Source organism: Neoarius graeffei, chromosome 21, assembly GCF_027579695.1.
Source record: "Neoarius graeffei isolate fNeoGra1 chromosome 21, fNeoGra1.pri, whole genome shotgun sequence".
Taxonomy (NCBI): domain Eukaryota; kingdom Metazoa; phylum Chordata; class Actinopteri; order Siluriformes; family Ariidae; genus Neoarius; species Neoarius graeffei.
The window spans coordinates 546,224-566,667 of NC_083589.1; the positions used below are offsets into that span (position 1 = coordinate 546,224).

Below are 20,444 nucleotides of genomic sequence, written 5' to 3' on the forward strand. Positions count from 1 at the left end.
GCAGCCAGGAGCTTCTTCCCATTCGACCTCAGTCTGTGAGGTTTGGAATCTACGCACAACAGTTCCTCTCAGTATGTCAGAGTGAGTCCATGTAATGTTTTGTAGACCAGCATCAATAACTTAATTCAGTTCAATTCAATTCAAAACACTTTATTTGTCCCCTTGGGGCAGTTTAAAGGCACACAGAGAAGCACAGTTAAACTAATAATAATAATAATAATAATAATCATGCATTAAACATAAAAATATGACAGTATGCAAGGTGGCAGTATGTGGATAAATAACTACAGTATGTATAAATATGATCATTTTAAAACAGTGGCGGCTGGTAGTCTTTCAAACAGGGGAGGCTGGTCGGTTACGATATTCCCAGATTTTAAAAGAAAGAAAAAACACATCAATTTTGCCCATACTCTTGCCTCTGATCTGGCTGATTGTTGGCAGCGTCACAAACTGAAATAACAGGTTCTTTTGGCCCATTAGCCTACTGTCCAATATACATGATGGTGGTGTTGGGGGGGAGGGGTATATTTTAACATTTTATATTTTAAAATTGTGGCATGTTGTTTAAAAATTGATCATTATTGAAAGCAGCTCTTTGTCAGGAACCTCAGCAGTAACAGCAGAGTGTTCTGGAATAGGCACAAGCACTGACCTTGGGGAGCCAAACATAGAGCTGGGTGCCACACATTTCATTCAATGACTCTTTCCCTATATTTTACTTATTTTGACTGAGAAATGTTTTATTGACAATTTTGATAACCCTTCACTTTTAATCCAGGTCTGTAGTGTGAAATGTTTTCGGCTGTGTTTTTGTTTAAAAATGTTTTCCAAATTGTAGCTGTGTTTAATTCATATCCAGAAAAATATATATTCCAATATAATATACTCAGCATAAACATTTTAAATAGATTCTATATTTTTGGTCCATCCATGACATATTACTAAAGTAGCCTATTTACTGTTGTTGATGTGGGTCACTTGCTGTTAGCCAATTCACTTTCTCGTACCAGGAGAGCTGAAAGGAACGAGTATTATTCCCGACCTTTTTTACCAAGTCAATTTGAGGCGTTGGTCTACCCTGCTCTTTAATTTTAATTTTTTCCTCGAAAGGAAGACTGGCAAATGGCTTCGCCAAAATTAAATCAGCAATGCTTGGCATCCGTGCGCAGCTTTCTTGCTAGCTGACTAGCCCCCTCAAGTTCAAGTTCAGCCACTCAAATAAACGAAATTTCTGGAACTAAGATAGCAAACTTGACAACACTATATTTACACTTTATTTACAATGAAAATATAAACAAATTAAAAAAGCTGGTAGAAACCGTATGTAATGAATGAAATCGAAATGTAAGCTGATCTCTTACAATACACCACAGCACTAGCGAATCCGCATGGGACTGAACTGAAATTCACCGCTGCCTGTCTATATTTGAAACGAGCTGTCAATCAAAGAAAATATCCAGCCGCTTTCACCAATCACCAGTCTCCTCGCGGAAAGCTTTGCCATATCCCTCCCACTGTGAGGCTGGGAGTCCAGTGGGCGGGCGTTTTCGCAGTATTTGTCCAATAACCGTCTTGCATTTTGATATTGAAAGCGCATCACTCCCAAATGCCATTGAAGTCCACTGAGGCTGGGAGTCCGTGAGACTCCGTGGGCGGGCGTTTTCACAGAATGTGTCCAATAACTGTCTTGCATTTTAAGATTGACAAGCGCATAGCTCCCAAATGCCATTGAAGTCCACTGAGGCTGGGAGTCCGTGAGACTCCGTGGGCGGGCGTTTTCACAGTATTTGTCCAATAATCGTCTTGCATTTTGATATTGAAAAGCGCATAGCTCCCAAATGCCATTGAAGTGCACTGAGGCTGGGAGTCCGTGAGACTCCGTGGGCGGGCGTTGTCGCAGTATTTGTCCAATAATCGTCTTGCATTTTGAGATTGAAAAGCGCAGAGCTCCCAAATGCCATTGAAGTGCACTGAGGCTGGGCTGCATCGCGCTGTCACGAGGGGGAAAAACTCACGCGCACACTAGGCGAACTGGGGAAAGTTATAACGGAATGATTTCGCACTGTAGTTGGGTTGAGCACATATATTTCTATGATTCTTGATCTGAAATAGCAAATGTTATAAGGTTGGCTATAACATAAGCCTAGCGCAATTCATCCTACACGATGTTCGTCATTTTTAGAGGAGGCTGAGCCTCCCTCGTTGTCTTAGAGTAATCGCCCATGTTTTAAAATCAGTATCTACAAAAATATGGTGTGGTGCAATCTGCTTGTGAGGGAGAAGGATCAATCGCAGCAGAGACGATATTTAAAGTGGTGTGTGTACAGAGGGGGTGGTTAATGCACCAGACAGGTTCGAGTGCATGTGAAGAAGGGGGAAGGGGCTGGAGGGGTGAGGAGAGGGACAAGGATGGCAGAGAGTTGAGGAGCTGAACCTCTCTGGGGACAAAGTTTGCTCTTCTCCTCTGTGTTCATCAGCTCAGACAACGCAGCCGGCGTCCTGAGGGGACGCACTCAAATGCAGGGAACTGGACATGTGAAGGGTCCTGAAGAATCCTGCTCACTGAGTTTACTGTCTGCTGCTCACAAGTGTCCTTACTAGGACTAGAAAATGTGACCACATCACGCCTGTCTTATCCACACTGCATTGGCTCCCAATCAAATTTCGTATTGATTATAAAATACTACTATTGACCTTTAAAGCACTAAATGGTCTCGCACCACAGTACCTGAGTGAACTTCTGCTCCTCTATGACCCGCCACGCCTACTTAGATCAAAAGGTGCAGGCTATCTGCTGGTACCTCGTATAGTGAAGGCTACATCAGGGGGCAGAGCCTTTTCTTACAAAGCCCCACAGTTATGGAACAGCCTTCCAAGTAATGTTCGGGAATCAGACACAGTCTCAGCATTTAAGTCTAGGCTGAAAACATATCTGTTTAGTCAAGCCTTTTGTTAATGGTGTTTATGAGGTAAAGGAGTAGATCTGGAGGGTCCTCAGACATAGAGTGTTTTGGTAAACTGGGATGTATGGATGCTGTCAGTCCCCACTCGCTTGCTCACTCGAGTTTGTTGACGGTGCAGTGGCTGGCTGCTTTATGTCCCGGGGCTCCCTCATGCCTGTGTTACCTTCTGGCTCTCTCCTTTTAGTTATGCTGTCATAGTTAGTTGACGGAGTCCCTGCTTGTACTCGGTGCAATATGTATACTGTTCCTACTTATTCAGGTGACATTGGGCATACCTAACCACCTGTGTTTTCTTTCTCTCCCCCCCCACCCCAAATCTGTCCCTCTGAGTTACATGGAGTCAACAAGAAATCTTTTGGTGGAGACGGTGGGGACCTCGACTGGCTATCGTAGCCTGCAGGGAAACGGCCGTCAGACATTCTGTCGCATGTCCCAGACCCAGTGAAATGTAACTGAATTGTCTTGGCCAGGCCTAAGGGTCCCATCTGCATCTCATCATTGCTGACGAGTGTGCTCCCATCACCCAATCAAGCATCCAGCCAGAGCAGGTCATGATATATTTTTTTACCATATTAACATGCCATTGTGTGTCATGCCTGATGTAAAGACTCCGTCTCTGCGAGCCTACCACACAGATTTAATACTTGTCATTTTTAGGGCATACCTAACAACATGTTTTCTTTCTCTCTCTCTCTCTCTTCCCCCCCATCTGTCCCTCTGAGTTACATGTTGATCCTGGGATTGAGATGCTGGCCTCTTCTGCCCCTCGGACCTGCTTGATCCATCCTGGTGCCCTGTGTCTGGTCGGAGTTTTATCGCCCCACTCCTGTGAAGGACGGCCCCATGAGGACAGTTGAGGGTTATACCTGTTAAAACTGTTAATATTATAGTCAGGCTGTCTGTTGTTGCCCAAATGAGGATGGGTTCCCTTTTGAGTCTGGTTCCTCTCGAGGTTTCTTCCTCATGTCGTCTGAGGGAGTTTTTCCTTGCCACCGTCGCCACAGGCTTGCTCATTGGGGATAGATTAGGGATAAAATTAGCTCATATTTTAAGTCGTTCAAATTCTGTAAAGCTGCTTTGCGACAATGTTTATTGTTAAAAGCGCTGTACAAATAAACTTGATTTGATTTGATTTGAAGTGTTGAGAGTGACCTGGGGGGGGGGGGAATAATTTTAGAGCACACCTTGACTGTGCTCTGCATTTTTGTACTGAAGGCTAAGGGAGTGGAATGAGCAGGTTATGGGAAACGACATTCTACTCTCAATGAAGGAGTAGTAGAAAGTAGTCAGAATGTCCTTGCTGACCCCAAAGGACTTAAACTTCCTCAGGAGGTACTGTCGCTGTTGGCACTTTCTGAGGATCTCCTCTGGGTTGGAGGAAAATCTGAGTTTATTATCAAAGATTGTGCCCAAGTACTTGTACTCCTCAACCATCTCCACTGCCTTCCCATGAATGGTGGTGATGACAGCAGCATTATACTCGATGCAGGCATTAATTGGCAGCCAGTGTCGCCTCTTCAAGACATTGGTGACATCATCATGTTGCGGTCATGCTACACCTCTGGCGGCTGAATTTAGGACACGTTGGAGTTTCTTGAGCTTGTACTCCAGCAGAATGTAAAGCAGGCTGTTACAGTAATCCAGCCTTAATGGAACAAAGGCATGGACCAACCTCTCAGCAGGTGGCTGATCCAGGCCCTTTTGAATCTTGCTAATTTGACTCTGAGCCAGAAAGGAGGACTTGCAGCAACTGTTGATCTGTTGAGTGAAGGACAAGTTGTGGTCAAAAAATAAACAAAGATTATGAGCTTCAGGCATTGGTGAGATTTCTGAGCCTCCAAATCGTACTTTGGAGATTGCAGAAACAGACGGCAAGAACTTGGACTGGATCAGTCGCAGTTCGGTTCTGTCATTGTTTAGAACTAGTTTATTGTTTAGGCACCAGGTCTTTATATCATTCAAACAGTTCTGTATCACATGAACAGTGTTATCATGGCTGCCCTTCTCAATGATGTACAATTGTGTATCATCCACATACGTCATGGCAGATAACCCATGAGTAGCCAGTAGGTCCACTGGCTATTCATGGGTAGCCAGTGGACGTACTGGCAAAAGAAGATAGGACCAGGGACAGAGCCTTGGTGGACGCCACAATCAAGTTTGTATGTAGATGAGGTCAAGTTCATAACACTGACAAACTGGTGTCGATCCTCAAAGTAAGATTGGATCCAAGCCAGTATGAGGCCAGAGAAGCCACACCTTTCTTCAAGTCTTCACAGCAAAATGCCATGATCACTAGTGTCAAAGGCTGACAAAAAATCTAAAAGTACAAGCAAAGCCTCAAAACCCTTGTCTACAGCTCTGAGCAGATCATCATGGACACGAAGCAGTGCAGTCTCGGGTCTGTGGTGTTGACAATAGGTTGACTGTATTTTAGGAAACAAATTGTTTCCAGCAAAGTGGTGATATAACTGAGGTGCAACAGCACGTTTCAGAACTTTTGATAGGAAGCTGAGATTGGAGTCTGGTCTATAATGGTTCAGAACATCCAGATCTAAAGATGGATATTAAATGGTCCTATAAGGTTCACAGTTTTCAAGTAAACACCACTCAGGAGGTCATCTGTACAGATGCGCTGTCACCACTTTTCTCGCCATTGTTTATCCTGTCTCTCAGCAGGAACGGAAGGGAAGCAGGAAACACTTTCTTTGTTCCGATTCAATCAATCTGAACGCCGTAAAGCGCACGCAAACAGACCATACTGCCAACTTAAACGCTTCTGATTAAACCACAACTGTTTGTCCTCTTGACGACGGTTGTTAAGGAGCTGAAACCGCTCTGTATGCATTCAGCTATTTATTTAATATTAAGAACCAACTTTAGTTTACGTTAAGGTGAATAAATAAAAATAACAGTGTAAAACTCCCTGAAATCACCTCTACACACAAAATATATGAACTGAATTCACTCTTTATATTACACCTGTGTACACTAAAACCACATGAACTAAAATCCATAAGCTGATGCTGTGGCTGTTTTTATTAACCGCGGCTTTAATAAATCGCGTTTCTTTGACCCGGACAGGCGCCGTTTGGCCCCTCGCAGCTCCCGTCACTCTGTTTCCTTGGCAACACGTCAACATTCCATAAAATTCTAAAGCGGATCCAGACGAATTAGAACCGACCAGGAAAATTCTCTCTTAAACAGCCTCTAGTGTAGATTTATTATTGTTAAAAGGGTTATAAATATGTATAATATGTGTTTTAATAATCTTGAGAGCTTTTATTTCGGCCAGCTGGGATTTCCGGCTTTAACGGAAGTGACGAAAAGAAAGATGGCGGCGCCTCAGAAGCGCTAAACACACGATTAGTTTTTTAATTAACCCTCATGATAAAACTCATCCCGTGTACCGACACAACCACAGAGTCAGGGAACTGATTTAATTATACATTATTAATGACAGAAACACCACACACTGGGCTAACCGCGAAGCTAAACGCGAAGCTAACCGAGCCGCACGAGCTGTTGAGCTGAAGCTATTGTTAGCATTGTGTCCGCTGTGCTAAGCTAACGGCTTCTCCTCAGACCTTCACACGGCCTCCAGAATCCGGACCGAATTCAGCCATCCTCTTAAACATAGTCCCCACAGAGGGAACCCGTCCTCTTAAACACAGTCCCCACAGAGGGAACCCGTCCTCTTAAACACAGTCCCCACAGAGGGAACCCGGATCAGTTTCCAGAGAAACAAGCCAGGGTTTAATAACTGATGTGGATTACAGTGTGAAGCTGCCATGAAGCGCAGCCGGAGAGTCGCATCAGCGGGAGGAGTGTGAAGTGTGCGATGATAAGCGTCCACACACACACACACACACAGAGAGAGAGAGAGAGAATAAAAGTCTCAGTGTCCCTGACACGATTTCGAAGTCTGAATCTTTATTCCATGAAATTTTAACAAAATAAAAAAAGTCTAAATCTGCTGACACTGTAACTGAAAATAACATCACATGCCATTTGGTTGTAATTTATATTTATGGTATTTGGCAGAAGTGTTTATCCATCTGACAGTGAGTGTGGCCTGACTGGAGAAACATTTCCACAGGAATAACTTGATATTTTTATTGTATTTATCCTTTATTTAGGATCCGTAATCGTACGGGGCCGAGTACAATCAAGGATTAATTTCACGAGTGATTTCGAAGTTTTGAAAAGTTTGAAATCACGAGTGAAATTGCTCCTTAATTTTACTGGGCCCCATACGATTACTTGTTTATAATATCGAGGGCCAAATTCATACTTGGGAAGCCGTTCAAGTTCACAACATTTCTCATTCATGCTTTCTGAACCAATCAGGGCGCGAGACTGTCTTGCACGTTTGAATCAGTTTCTAAAGCGTCTTTCACCATGACACGGCGACACGACATGAGGATTTTGGACAGGATTTTAACATCTTTCAGGACTGATCCCGGATATTTCTCTCGTCTCCGATGCCGATCCAGTGCTGCCTGCATTACTTTAAGAGAGTCTGGCTCGTAGTTTTCCCCGTTTTCTTTCCTCGCTTCTGCATAAAACTGCGACAGCACCTTGTCTAACTCACAGCATTCATACGCCACTACAGAGTCGCTTATTTGTCTTTCTGCGGCCTGTTTCTTAAACACGGAAAGTCATTTTTGTAACCGTAACCAAGCAACAAACTAGCCAATAGCATTTCAGAAATACGGCCCCGTGTGAAGGAAAAAAAGCCCTCCTTGATTGACCAATCAGAATTGAGTAATTTGGCCCTATGTATTATAAACCAGGATAAATCACAATGAGACAGTAGTCTCTTTTTCAAGTGAGCCCTGGCCAAGAAAGGGCAGCACCGAGCTAGAATATAAAACATACAAACATAAAAAAACCCCACAATACAACATCGAAAGGAAATAAGGAAGTGAAGAAAATAATGAAAATATAACCGCGACAGTCTAAAAGCATTCACAGTGATCATTCAGAGTGTTCGCAACACAAAGTTTAAAATCAGAACGGGAAATGAGTACGGCCCAATCCCAATTCTAATTTCTACCCCTACCCCTCCCCCTTCCCCTCCCCCTTCCCCTTGGCCCTTCCCCTTGAAACTGAGCTACAAGGGATAGGGCTTGAAATTCAACCCTTACGTATTGGGATAGCCCTTCAACGATCGCATACGTCATCGCGTACCTCCGTCAGCGTTTACGTTAGCAAAACGTGACCAAATGCGTCATTGGCTGCGACCAGCCGCTACAGTCAGAGCCAGAACCAGAAATTTCTGCTAGCAGGGTGTGATTTGTTAACTAACACCACTGAATGGGATATCTTTGGCGCTTCGTGCACCACATCTGACAGAATGAGGTGTCAGAACACTCATGTAAACAATAAAAGCGAGAATAACAGAACAAAACGTACGCAGTCAAGCAACCGAAAACAATACTCACTCCCAAAGCTTTTTAGCAGCAGCTTGGATTTCAGAAATCGCTGCTCATTCTCAGCTCGAAAGCGAATCAAGCGGCGTGTTTCCTCTGGATAACAACTTAAAACACGTAAATAATGGAGAAAATACATTTATGACAATCTTTCGCCGCGGGAACCGCCATCTTTCTGAAATCCGCATGAAATCTCGCTGAAATCCGCATGGCATTGTGGGAAAATCACTCAAACCCCTTCGTTCGGAGTCAGCTCCAGGAAAATCTCCGTTTGGAGGGGTACAGAAGCCCTACCCCTTCCCCTACCCCTCCGCGTTAACTGGGATTGGGATACCCCTACCCCTTCACGTGAACATGCAAAATGGAGGGGAAGGGCCAAGGGGTTGGTCCAAGGGGTGAAATGGGATTCGGCCTACGTCACATTTTAACTGTTTCTGAAGTGCATTCCATGACGAAGGGGCATTGAACCGAAAAGCTGTTTTACCACATTCGGATTTCACAGTCGGTAGATTAAAAAGGATGATATTGTTAGATCTGAGGTTATAACTATTGTTAGTTGTCTGTGAAAAAAAAAAGATGGGAACAAATCAACAACTGCTTTATAAATGAAAATGAGCCAATGAAGCTGTCTCCGTATTGACGGTGGAGTCCGACCCGATAAACTGTATGAACTGCAGTGGTGAGTGGAAACCCAGCCTTAGTTACAAAGTGTAGCGCTGAATGATAAACAGAGTCCAGTGAGCGCAACACAGTCTTTGCAGCACGTGGATACAGAATGTCACCATCATCTAAAACAGATCAAAAAGTGGCTGCAACAAGTTCTTTTCTGGCTTTTAATTTAAAACAAGCCTTATTTCTAAAATAGAAACCCAGCTTTACTTTAAGCTGCTTTACCAAGTGAGCAACATAGGAATTAAAAGAAAGATTTAGCTGAGACACTAAAGGAGCTCGAGGAGAAGATCCTGCTGTGGAAGAACAGCCTGGAGTCTAAAGGACTGAGAGTGAATAGGGCCAAAACCAAAGCGTTGATATCTGGTCCAAACCTTAACACCTTAACGTAGGGTGACCAGATTTCCCGAGTCTGAAACCGGGACACTTTTGCGCGCGACCATGCTCGTGCAAGCACACCTTTTTTTTTTTATGTAAACGTGACACTCAGAGAGGTGCTCTTATTGTGTTGAAGCTCACATTTATCAACATCTCACATGAAATAAAACAAACAGGCATGTTGTTATCTAGTAGCATAGTGGGATACAGATCAGTTAAATTATGGTCAGACAACAGATTTTGTAATGGCTGAGAATAGGCCAGGCTATGTTATGTCCCCAAATTGTCTAGGGGAAAAAATGAGGACATAGACAAAAGTGGTAAAAATAAGCGACAGACTTCTCACAGAACACTTAAGGGGAGGTTTATTTACATAAAAGAAAATAAGGAAATGAATACAAAAAAAAACCAAAACACAAACAAGCTAAAGCTCTCTCTCCCCCCCGGGTGACGTCACCGCCGGTGGCTTTTGAAGGCTGAGCACCAAATACCAGCCAATCCTGTGCTGCTCTCACCAGACTCCAGGTGGTGGTAATTTGGGCCCATCAGCCACCCACGGGATCTGCAAGAGTAAAACACAAAACAAATCAAACAAGAAAAATATGGGGTCGGAACACCCCCACCACCAAAAATCAACATCTATGTTGATTACAAAAAATAACAGCTCATTCACAAAAAGCTTGTGACAAAGTGTCTGCCAAAATATTTTCACTACCCCTCTTGTACTTAATCTCTAGGTTGAAGCCTCCTCCACCCCCAATTCGAGATGCCAGCTAAAACTCGGCACATCAAGCGTTGGAATGTGGCGGGAGCATTCCTCAGCCCAAATGGCATGACTCGATATTGCATGAAACAATCTGGAGTAACAAAAGCGGAAAACTCAGCAGCGCGAGATGTAAGCGGGACCTGCCAATAACCTTTAAGAAGGTCGAGCTTGGTAACAAACTTGGCAGAGCCAACTCGATCCACACAAGCCTCCATCCGGGGGAGTGGAAACGAGTCAGGCTTTATAACCGCGTTGACTTTTCTGAAGTCGGTACAAAATCTAAATGTTCCGTCAGATTTCGGAACCAAGATACATGGGGAGCTCCATGGACTAGAGCTAGGCTCAGCTAACCCATGATCAACCAAATACTCAACCTCAGAAATCATCGCCACCCTCTTTACCGGATTAACACGATATGCGTGCTGTTTGATTGGAAGATGATTATTCACATCAATATCGTGACTAAGGACGCGAGTCTGCGAAGGGACATCTGAAAATAAATCAGAGTAACACTCAATCAGTTGCTGGATATCCTTAGCACGATCATCTGGCAAATCTGAAAGAAAATTGGTGAGATTAGTCAACAACTCAAAATTCTTAAGACGTGGAAAAGACACTGGAACATCACAAAAACTCAGCCCATCCTCCTCTGGGGAATAAGAGGAGAGCACAGGAGCACACGAAGCAACAGATACAAGAGACGCAGACTCAGATACTTCACTCCCCACCACCTCACAAGACACATATTGCTTTAACATTCACATGACAGACGTGAGTCTTACACTTCCTTTCAGGTGTATGGATCACATAGTCTGTCTCACGCAATTTAGACAATTTCGTAGGGCCCAGAAAATTTGGCCTGTAACGCGGATCCCACCATTGGCAGCAACACTAAAACTTTATCCGCCACCTGAAAGGAGCGCAGAACTGACTTACGGTCAAAATGAATCTTCATTTTTGACTGAGCAGAAGACAGGGCTTTCTGAGCACAGGCACAAGCATTGTGCAAACGCTCACGAAACAAATATAATCCAAAAGGTTCTTCTGCTGAGGAGCTGTGGTCTCACACCCCAACTGCTCTCTAAGCAGCTTCAACGGACCTCTCACAGTGTGGCCGAACACCAGGTCAGCAGGACTGAAACCTAGTGACTCTTGGGTTGTTTCACACACAGCAAACAAAAGCAGTGGGAGACCTTCATCCCACTCCTTTACAGAGTCATGACAATAAGTGCGAAACATGGGCTTCAGTGTCTGATGGAATCTTTCCAGAGCTCCTTGCGACTCTGGATGATATGCACTAGATGTAATGTGCATAATGGACAACTGCTGTAACACCTGTGTGAACAAACGTGACAGGAAATTTAATCCCTGATCAGTTTGCACCACTTTTGGTAGCCCGAAGATTGAAAAAAAATGAATAAGTGCTTTAATTACGGGCTTTGCTTTTAGTGAACGCAGTGGAATAGCCTCAGGGTAGCAAGTAGCTGCACACATGATTGTCAAGAGAAACTTATGGCCAGATCTAGTCTTGGGCAAGGGGCCAACACAATCCAAAATTATGCGCTCAAATGGCTCACCAATTACTGGAATAGGGCGAAGAGGAGCAAGCGGGACAACTTGATTTGGTTTTCCTGCCATCCGACAGCGATGGCACGAACGGCAATATCTCACAATGTCAGACTTTAAACCGGGCCAAAAAAAAATAATGAAGAATACGATTGTAACTCCTCTTAATGCCTAAATGACCAGCAACGTCATGATCATGGCACGAAGTCAAAACATGTGGTCGAAATTTGGCAGAAACAACCACCTGGTAAACAGTGTTCCACTGTGAATCTTGATTTAATGGTGTCCACTTTATCAACACGCCACCTTCCCAATAATAAGCCACCATTTTACTTGCCATTTTCCCCTTCCCATTAGCTATAGCACGACACTTAAGGCCAATTTATGCTGACAACCCAGTCCTCGCAGATAGCGTTGCAGACAGTGTCTGCGTAGCTCCCCCACCTTCGCAGACGCTCTGCGCGCACCTCCCAAAAATTGTGACCACCACAGAAGCCTCGCAGACAGCGTCGCAGACAAGAGGGCTCTGATTGGTCCACTCTACATCCGCTGTACACGCACTTCCGCTTCCCTACTTTCCCGGTTTGGTTTGTTTTCACGACCGGCATTTTTAAAAACACAAGCGAAGATGGAGCAGCATGAAGAGCGGTTGATTGAGGAAGTACGGACATCTATACGACTCCAGTTCTAGTCATTATAAAAAAAAAAAGTTCTAGTCATTATAAGTAACCGGAGGATAAACACTCCACTAACCACACCCACCAACTACTCCTAGCGACTTCGCGCCCCCTTGCGTTGTGGCGGTGAATAACATCGCGCACGCCTTTACTCCCCGCTCAACGATAAATTACAACTGTCTGCGAAAAGCTATCTGCGAAAGCCTTGTCGCAAGAGCATGCAGAGGCCTTTACCCAGTGATGGATCTTTTCTTTGCTCACTCTTAAGTAACTCACGATCAACAGGTAGCGACAACACATGAACATTTTCTGCGGACACGGTCACCGACTTCGGGGCATCAGCACTACTGGCCGTGGACAACGACCGATGCGCTGAGCTACTTTGAGAGTCGGGACACAGTGCAACTGGATTCTCAAATGACATGAATGTATCACAGAGATCAGTAGGGTGAGATTGACGTGCTTGAGCTTTCGTTACAACACTCACTGGAAATACATCAAATAACTCTGGGCTTACCTCACTGTTCTCTGATGGAATCAAAGATACTTCAGGGAGAGAAAACACTTTCCCCACATAAATCATTCCCCACGAGAAACTGAATACCTTTCATCAGTAACTGGGAACAAACAGACACTAACAGTCCCAGATACTAAATTACTTTTAACAAATAGTATGCAAAGGGACTTTTAAATATCCCATCTCAATCCCTTGCACCAACACATCCGTTCCACAATAACTACTGTCAGAAAATGGTAAAACAGAAGACAAAACAAAACTCTGAACAGAGCCTGTATCACGTAATATTCTAACAGATACGCCATCTGCCTCACGCCCTGTAAATGATACTTTCCCTTCAGAAACAAACGGATCATAAACAGAGTCAACTTCACAGTAAAAAATGGAGTGTCAATATTGCAGTGTAAACCTATTTTCCTCTGGATAGAGTAGTTATAACACTATGCAGAGTAAAATCGTCTAAATGGTAGTGTCAAAAGTGAGAGTTAATTCCCACTTGCACACAACGACAAAATCTACTCTGCAGGGTGATGATTCCCCGCGAAAATTCTAGAACCGGAGCTCGAGCTGGCATCGCATGTTGGAAGTCGTCTCTCTCCCTGCGTGGTAAGTTTGTTTGAATATTTTTAAGTTTTTGCCGTCTATATAGGTATTTTACCATTTACGACCAACGTTTTGCAATACATTGATGCTGATGCTGATGATAGACGATTGTAGGTGTATTAAGTTAAATTAGGCATGCATAGATGTAGGCTAGTTAGCTAATCAATATTTCTCACAGACTTAAAATCCAGATGCATTCGACTGCAATACTACGTCAAGATTTTGGAAGTAATGAATAGTTGATTTAAATGAAAACAAAATCCGACTGCATTTGCTTGTTGACGCCGTGCGATATGGTGAGAATTTAAGTTGTTCAGTCGTGTTGGTGAAGTTGGGTTAACATACCAAAATGTAAGCTAGCTAGCTTGACAATGTGGTTTCTGCCCAATGCCATATTAAAATAGCATTAGCATTGCAACGGTTCACAAGTTCACTTGACAACGTGCCCAATGATTTGCAAAGTGTTATGTTCTCGTGCTTAATTTGTGCCTCTGAAACCAGAAATAGTCGAGTGATGTCAACATAATGACGAAGAAAGTTATTAAGACAATCTGTGGTTGGTAGAAGAGAGCAACTGGACTTGCTTGAAAAGTCTTGAAGACGTTTCGCCTCTCGTCCGAAAGGCATCATCAGTTCTGTCTGTCTAATAGGGAGTATCAAGTATTTATCCTCTCATGGATCATAATAGAATCCAAATCAGAATGCTGATGGCTGCATTGAAGGTGGCTGATAGATGTCATAGACACCCACCTCTGTTCAGTGATGGTCGTTCCAGGCTGACAAAATTGAACGATCCTCTCTGGCTAAGATGTCTGCCAGTTTTCTGGAAGTCCTCTCATACTCCCGCACTAGTCGAAGGGAACTCATCCCAAAGTGTGTAGAAACATATCTGTGAAGATACTCAGTCGTCCAGGTACATAGTAATCTGTGGTTGGTAGAAGAGAGCAACTGGACTTGCTTGAAAAGTCTTGAAGACGTTTCGCCTCTCGTCCGAAAGGCATCATCAGTTCATCAGACCTGATGATGCCTTTTGGACGAGAGGCGAAACGTCTTCAAGACTTTTCAAGCAAGTCCAGTTGCTCTCTTCTACCAACCACAGATTACTATGTACCTGGACGACTGAGTATCTTCACAGATATTATTAAGACAATGTTAGTTTTGGGAATCGGTTACAGTGAAGTGTTGCTGAGTTTTATGGTAATTTGTAGATTTGAGAGTTTCATCTAAGTGCACATCATTCTCATACAGATTAGCATGCTAAGCGGAGAATTAGCATGCTAATCTGTATGAGAACGATGTGCACTTAGGGCATGATAAAAGAAAGAAGCGAATGCATGATAATGAACAACGCGAGCAGCAGTCAGGTAGGCAAGGCACCTTAACTGCTCTCACTGACCTGATTCATTTCGAACAGGAGTGAGAAACTTGCTAAACACTGCCGAGTTAAAGCGTGCCCAAGTCTTTGATGTTGTCAGTACACATGCGTTGTAAACTAGGGTTTACTGTCAACAGTTAACTGTTGTTTTTGAATCATTCAGTAGTTGAGAACCTTCAGGTGCTGACTAGCGCTTCGCTTAGCCGGTGCAACTTTCGTCAGTGCTATCGAATCAACAGAGGAGAAAATGTGAGTGGGAGATGAAGAGGTGCTTTGTTGTCAACGCTTTACAGTTGGTTTGAAAAGTTGTAGAAGTTGAGAGCCATCTGCTGATTAGCGTAGTTTTTCCAGTGCAAGTTTGGTCAGTGCAATCCAATCAGTTGAGGAGGGGAGGGAGAGTATGAGAGAGGAAAGGGTGTCGGCTCGCGCTGTTGTGTTTGTGTGGGACTGCTTGCCTGTGAGGCTGTTTGAATGTAGTTGGACTTGATGAGAGTTTTGTTTAGCCGGTGCAGCTGTGTGTGTGAGTGTGTGTGTGTGTGTGTGTGAGAGAGAGAGCCTGTGATTGGATGCTGCAATTAGGAGCAATCTGTCTGTCTCCCCATGTTTTGCTGAATAATGTTATAAATGCAATCACTTATTACAATAATATGGAGCTTAACCCAGCCATGTATCAATTATTTTAAGGTTTACATTAAAAAAAAATCAGAGGGCTGTGAATCAGATGGGATTTGCCATTATTCACCCTAAAATTGCTTAGAATGCAGAAATACAAAATCTTATGGGGGACTTTGCACAGTTCTGTTTAATAACATAAAACATTCATTATCTCTGTTGTTGGTTGTGTCTGAGTTTAAATATCTTTTGACAAGGCCCTCCAACTGTGTGCGAGTGTGTGTGTGAATACGTTGATGGGTATTAACAGTTATTCGACCTTTCTCAAATTTAACAGAAAATGCTGCTGCGTGTCTCATTTGGTGGAGTGCAGAAGTACATCAAGACGCCTGAACTGACGTTTGGTGATTTCTTGAGAGAAGGTTAGTCACGTAATTTGGATTGAAAGTAGCTTAATGTGTTCAAGTGGTGGCATACTGCAATTATTTCTCATCAGAACATTTTGTGCACTGTTTATTTTTTACTCTAGTGAGTCTGAAATTTAACATCCCCGAAGACAGACGGTTGGACCTCAAAGTTTATGACCAGTCTAACACAGAGGTAGACTGTGAGGTTTTTGAGGAGCTCATAAAAGAGTTCCATGGACCTTTCCTAGTTTCATTGGCCAATGAAGCACCTGGTAATTGTTGCCTACTTGCATATGATTTACACACACATCATTTAGGTGGAAGTGTTGAACTATGTAATAATTGTGTTAATATTTTCCAATGCTCAGGTAACCCTCAGTTCACATCATCTCCACAGTCTACTGCATTTGACGACACAGTGATCCTCAACTCCTCCCAGCTTGACCCAGCTGAGGAACCCATTGCAGCCCAAGGCAGTCAACCTAAAGGCCTTGCCACATCAACTATGAAGCAAAAGCTGTGAGTTTGTGGGTGTGGGTGGATAGGGGGTTTAATTTGCATACAGTGCATCATGTTTGTTTCAGAATTACCAAGTGTTTTTCAAAATACATTACTGCACATGTTATCTTTTAGCTGATTGAAAAAATCCTGACTGCAAAGCCTGGAGGTGACCGTATCATGGAGGAGTATGCAAAAACAAAATCAATCACAGATTCAACCAGAAGACAGCTCATCAACATACTTACCGCAGAAATGATGGAAACACATGGGTAAGTATGGGTCAAATGTGTTATCATGAGACATTTAAACATTATTGCAATTATTGTTTCGGTTATGTTGTTCAATGTTATCTAATAATGTTGATTATTGAATACACCAGGACCTCGCCGCCCCGGAGTGTGAAAGTGATGTATGCACAGGGGATTATCGCTCTGTTTCCATATCTTGAAGACCCATATTCACAGAATGGCTATGTAAGTAAAGGTTTTACGATCTATTTGCCCTTCAAACTGTTGCTCGTATGAATGTATGTACACATCATACTGTGCATACATTATACATAAGAACACTACTACGATCCGGAAAGTGGTTCAGGATACATTGCATGGCGGTTGAAGACCATTCAACGAAAAGCTTCAGAGGAAAGAGGTCCAGCAGTTAGATCTCCTAAAGGTAATATTTATCATGAGGGTGAATTATCAACCTGTGAAATGTGTTTAAAGGAGGATATAAAACTGTGTAGTTCTAAACAGCAACAACAAAATTGTTTTGTTCTAAAGTTGGTGGGCCAGGCCATGGACGTACTAGACCCTTTACGGCCGAAGTCCTGACTGATGAGGAAGTGGAATCCGCTATCACTGTGTTGAGACATTCTGCTGATGAGGAAACCATCCGTCAAAAGATGAAAATCACCTTCAGTTATCGCCACGCGATAGTCAATGATCCTGACAAATCAGCAGAGGTCTTCTCAGTTTTTCCACGGTTCCTGGACACACCAGGACTGGTAAGACATCTACATTCATTGAAGAGTGAGACGTATTGTAAAATGTAGCACAAGGTACCAACTCCAGTTGTCCTCCTTTTCTTCTTTTTTTCTTTTTCAAATTACAGGTAGAGCAGGACTTCAGACTGATGTTTGGCGAGCAGACTGCCAATAAGTTCCTGGAGAGATGGCCTACCACTTTCAAAGCAAGAGTCATTAAGGAAAGCCATGGACTGGTCCCCTCCACAGACCTTCTTGATTTGATGCACAATGCTGAGACATCCACTGAAGTTGAAAATGGTAAGTCTTTGAATGTGGAGAAGTGTGTTGCTAAATATATTGAGGACGGTGGAAAATTATGGCTCAATGTTAACATGATACTTGTTGGCCTTTCGGCTGGGACAGTGACATGTCTGCCATCATACTGCTGCTACATCTGCTACCACCATCCGCACAGGGACGAAAGAGGCCAGGTTTAGATATCAGCATCTAATGCAGTAGATCACCTCATCAAATTCCAAAAGGTACACTAGACTAATATTTGATAATCAACCCATCATCCATCCCACCACCCCTCCACCCTATCAACAACACTTCATACCCCATACATCACACCACCCCTCACCCCACCCTTGCCAACAACACCACATACCCTCAAACATCACCCCACTATCCCCCACCCCACCATTTAACACCACACCCTCTCAAACATCACACCACTGTACAGCCCACAGACACACCTCAAACACCACCTCACCTCACATTTATCACTACCCCCCCCAACCCACACACGCACAGCCTCAAACATTAATCCACTATCGAGCCCACATCTTCAAACATTACTCCTCTACCCTTACACTTTCTAACATCATTTTACACCCGGTCACCCTCACTGTACTACCTCAGGCCAACACCACTCCACATCACACCCTCAAACCTGAGTCCACCGCTAGTAATTCTATGCATGTGACATAACATTCTTAAATCCTTAAATTATTTAGAGTTGAGAGTGATGTCATGTTATTGTTCTAATAAATAGTGTTGTTGAATGTGTTTTGTCATAGACGGGAACAAGCCTGCAGCAGCATCTAGACAACATCACTCAAAGCCGTCAGCCCTACCTCCTTGCACAGGGACCCACAAAAAGCAGCATTCACTCCTTCATTGCCATCGACAAGCACGCACTTCCATGCCAAGCCACCACCTCAGTCGGAGCCCTGGATGAACTCAAGGCCCACTTTGTCTTTGGTACATCTTACAGTCCTGTCTTGAACAACTTTTTCACTTTTCTCCAAACTTCCATTTACAACATTGACGTAGGGGAAACTAAGGAAACGCCAAGAATTGCAGAGTTGCGAGCTAGAATGGTGTGTTAGATTCAATTAAACAATGAGGTGCTTTCTTTGCAGTAATGATCTTGGTGAAGCAAGCAATCTTGTAAAGCATCTCAAAGTAATACATGGACTCTGTATGGGAAGGACTCTTTATCTTCAATGTGGCCAAGTGGGATGCTCACGTTTTTTTCAAAAGTTTTTCTGGTTTTAGGAAGCATCTGAATAAGTGCCATGTGAATAGTGCGTGTGATGTTATTGCTGATGCTGAACCACCACACTGTCAAAGTGTTTGGGATAGTGGTAATGCAAATCCAGCAGAAGTGCCATACGGGGCAGAGGTTGAGTCAGAGCCAGCATTATCCTCACAGCACCTTGTAAATAGTTGTGCCTCTGTCATTTCAGATCTAAAGGCAGCAGGTGTTGCCCAGTCTGTTGTTAATTCTGTTGTGACTTCTTTGGAGGATATTGTGCAGGACATTCATGAGCATGCAAAAGAGTCAGTCATCCAGTGTGTATTTCGCGATCAAAGAGAAACTGAAACATGCAAAAATGTTGAGGAATGTCTTAACCAATTAGAGAATCCGTTTACAGCTCTTAATTCAGAATACAAACAGTCAAAATTTATGACCAGCAAGTGGGAAACTGTGGAACCAGTAGAGCTTGTAATTGGCTCAAGATTTGACTTGAGGCTGAACAAAAAGACAGGAACATATGACCAAGTAGTAGTTAAAGACACATTTATGTATATTCCAATTTTATTGACATTAAAATCAATATTCAAAAGTGAACACGCCAGAGAAATGCTCAGAAGTCCACATATTAGTGATTCAAAACTCAGAGATATTTGTGATGGATCTTTCTTCAACACTCATCCTCTATTTTCATCAGAGAGACACACTATACAGATACAAATGTTTTATGACGACTTTGAGATTGCCAACCCCTTGGGTTCCAAGAGGGGAGTTCATAAAATGGGTGGAATCTATTTTACTTTGAGGAATTTCTCACCAAAGTGGAATTCCATTTTGGCCAATATACATCTTTGTGCCTTGTTTCATGCGGCAGATGTAAAGCGTTACAGTTTTAGTGCAGTTTTAGATCCTATTGTTCGTGATCTCAAACAGTTAGAGAGTGATGGCATTGATATTCCATTGTATGGTGGTTGTGTTTGTGGCAGTGTTATACAGGTCACTGGAGAGAATTTAGGCCTACATAGTTTGTTTGGTCTGGTTGAGAGTTTCAGTGCAAGGTATTGCTGTAGATTTTGTTTAGCTGAAAAAGAGGACTTCCAAACTGAATTCTCCAAAGAGGCTCCAAAAATTGTGTTGCGCACCGAAGAGGCCCACAGTGCTCACTGCCAAGAAATGGCAAATAGGCCCTCTCTTCCTTATGTATTTGGTGTCAAGAGATCATGCTTACTGAATTCACTTACATATTTTCACACAACTGAGAACTACTCAGTTGATGTTATTCATGGTCTGTTAGAAGGTGTCATACAGTTTGAATTAAAACAGCTGTTTTTGTATTTGGAAGAACATATTACACCGGCAGAACTGAATTTAAGAATATTAAGTTTTGATTATGGTTTCACCAAGAGATGTAATAGGCCAGTGGCTGTGAATTTAAGTGCAGAGTCTAATGATTTGGGACTAAACG

General features: G+C 43.2%; 1 pseudogene; it reads left to right on the forward strand.

Annotated features, from left to right (window-relative positions):
* LOC132870170 (deleted in malignant brain tumors 1 protein-like) overlaps positions 1 to 20,444 on the forward strand; it is a 183,747-nt pseudogene that overhangs the window by 21,303 nt on the left and 142,000 nt on the right.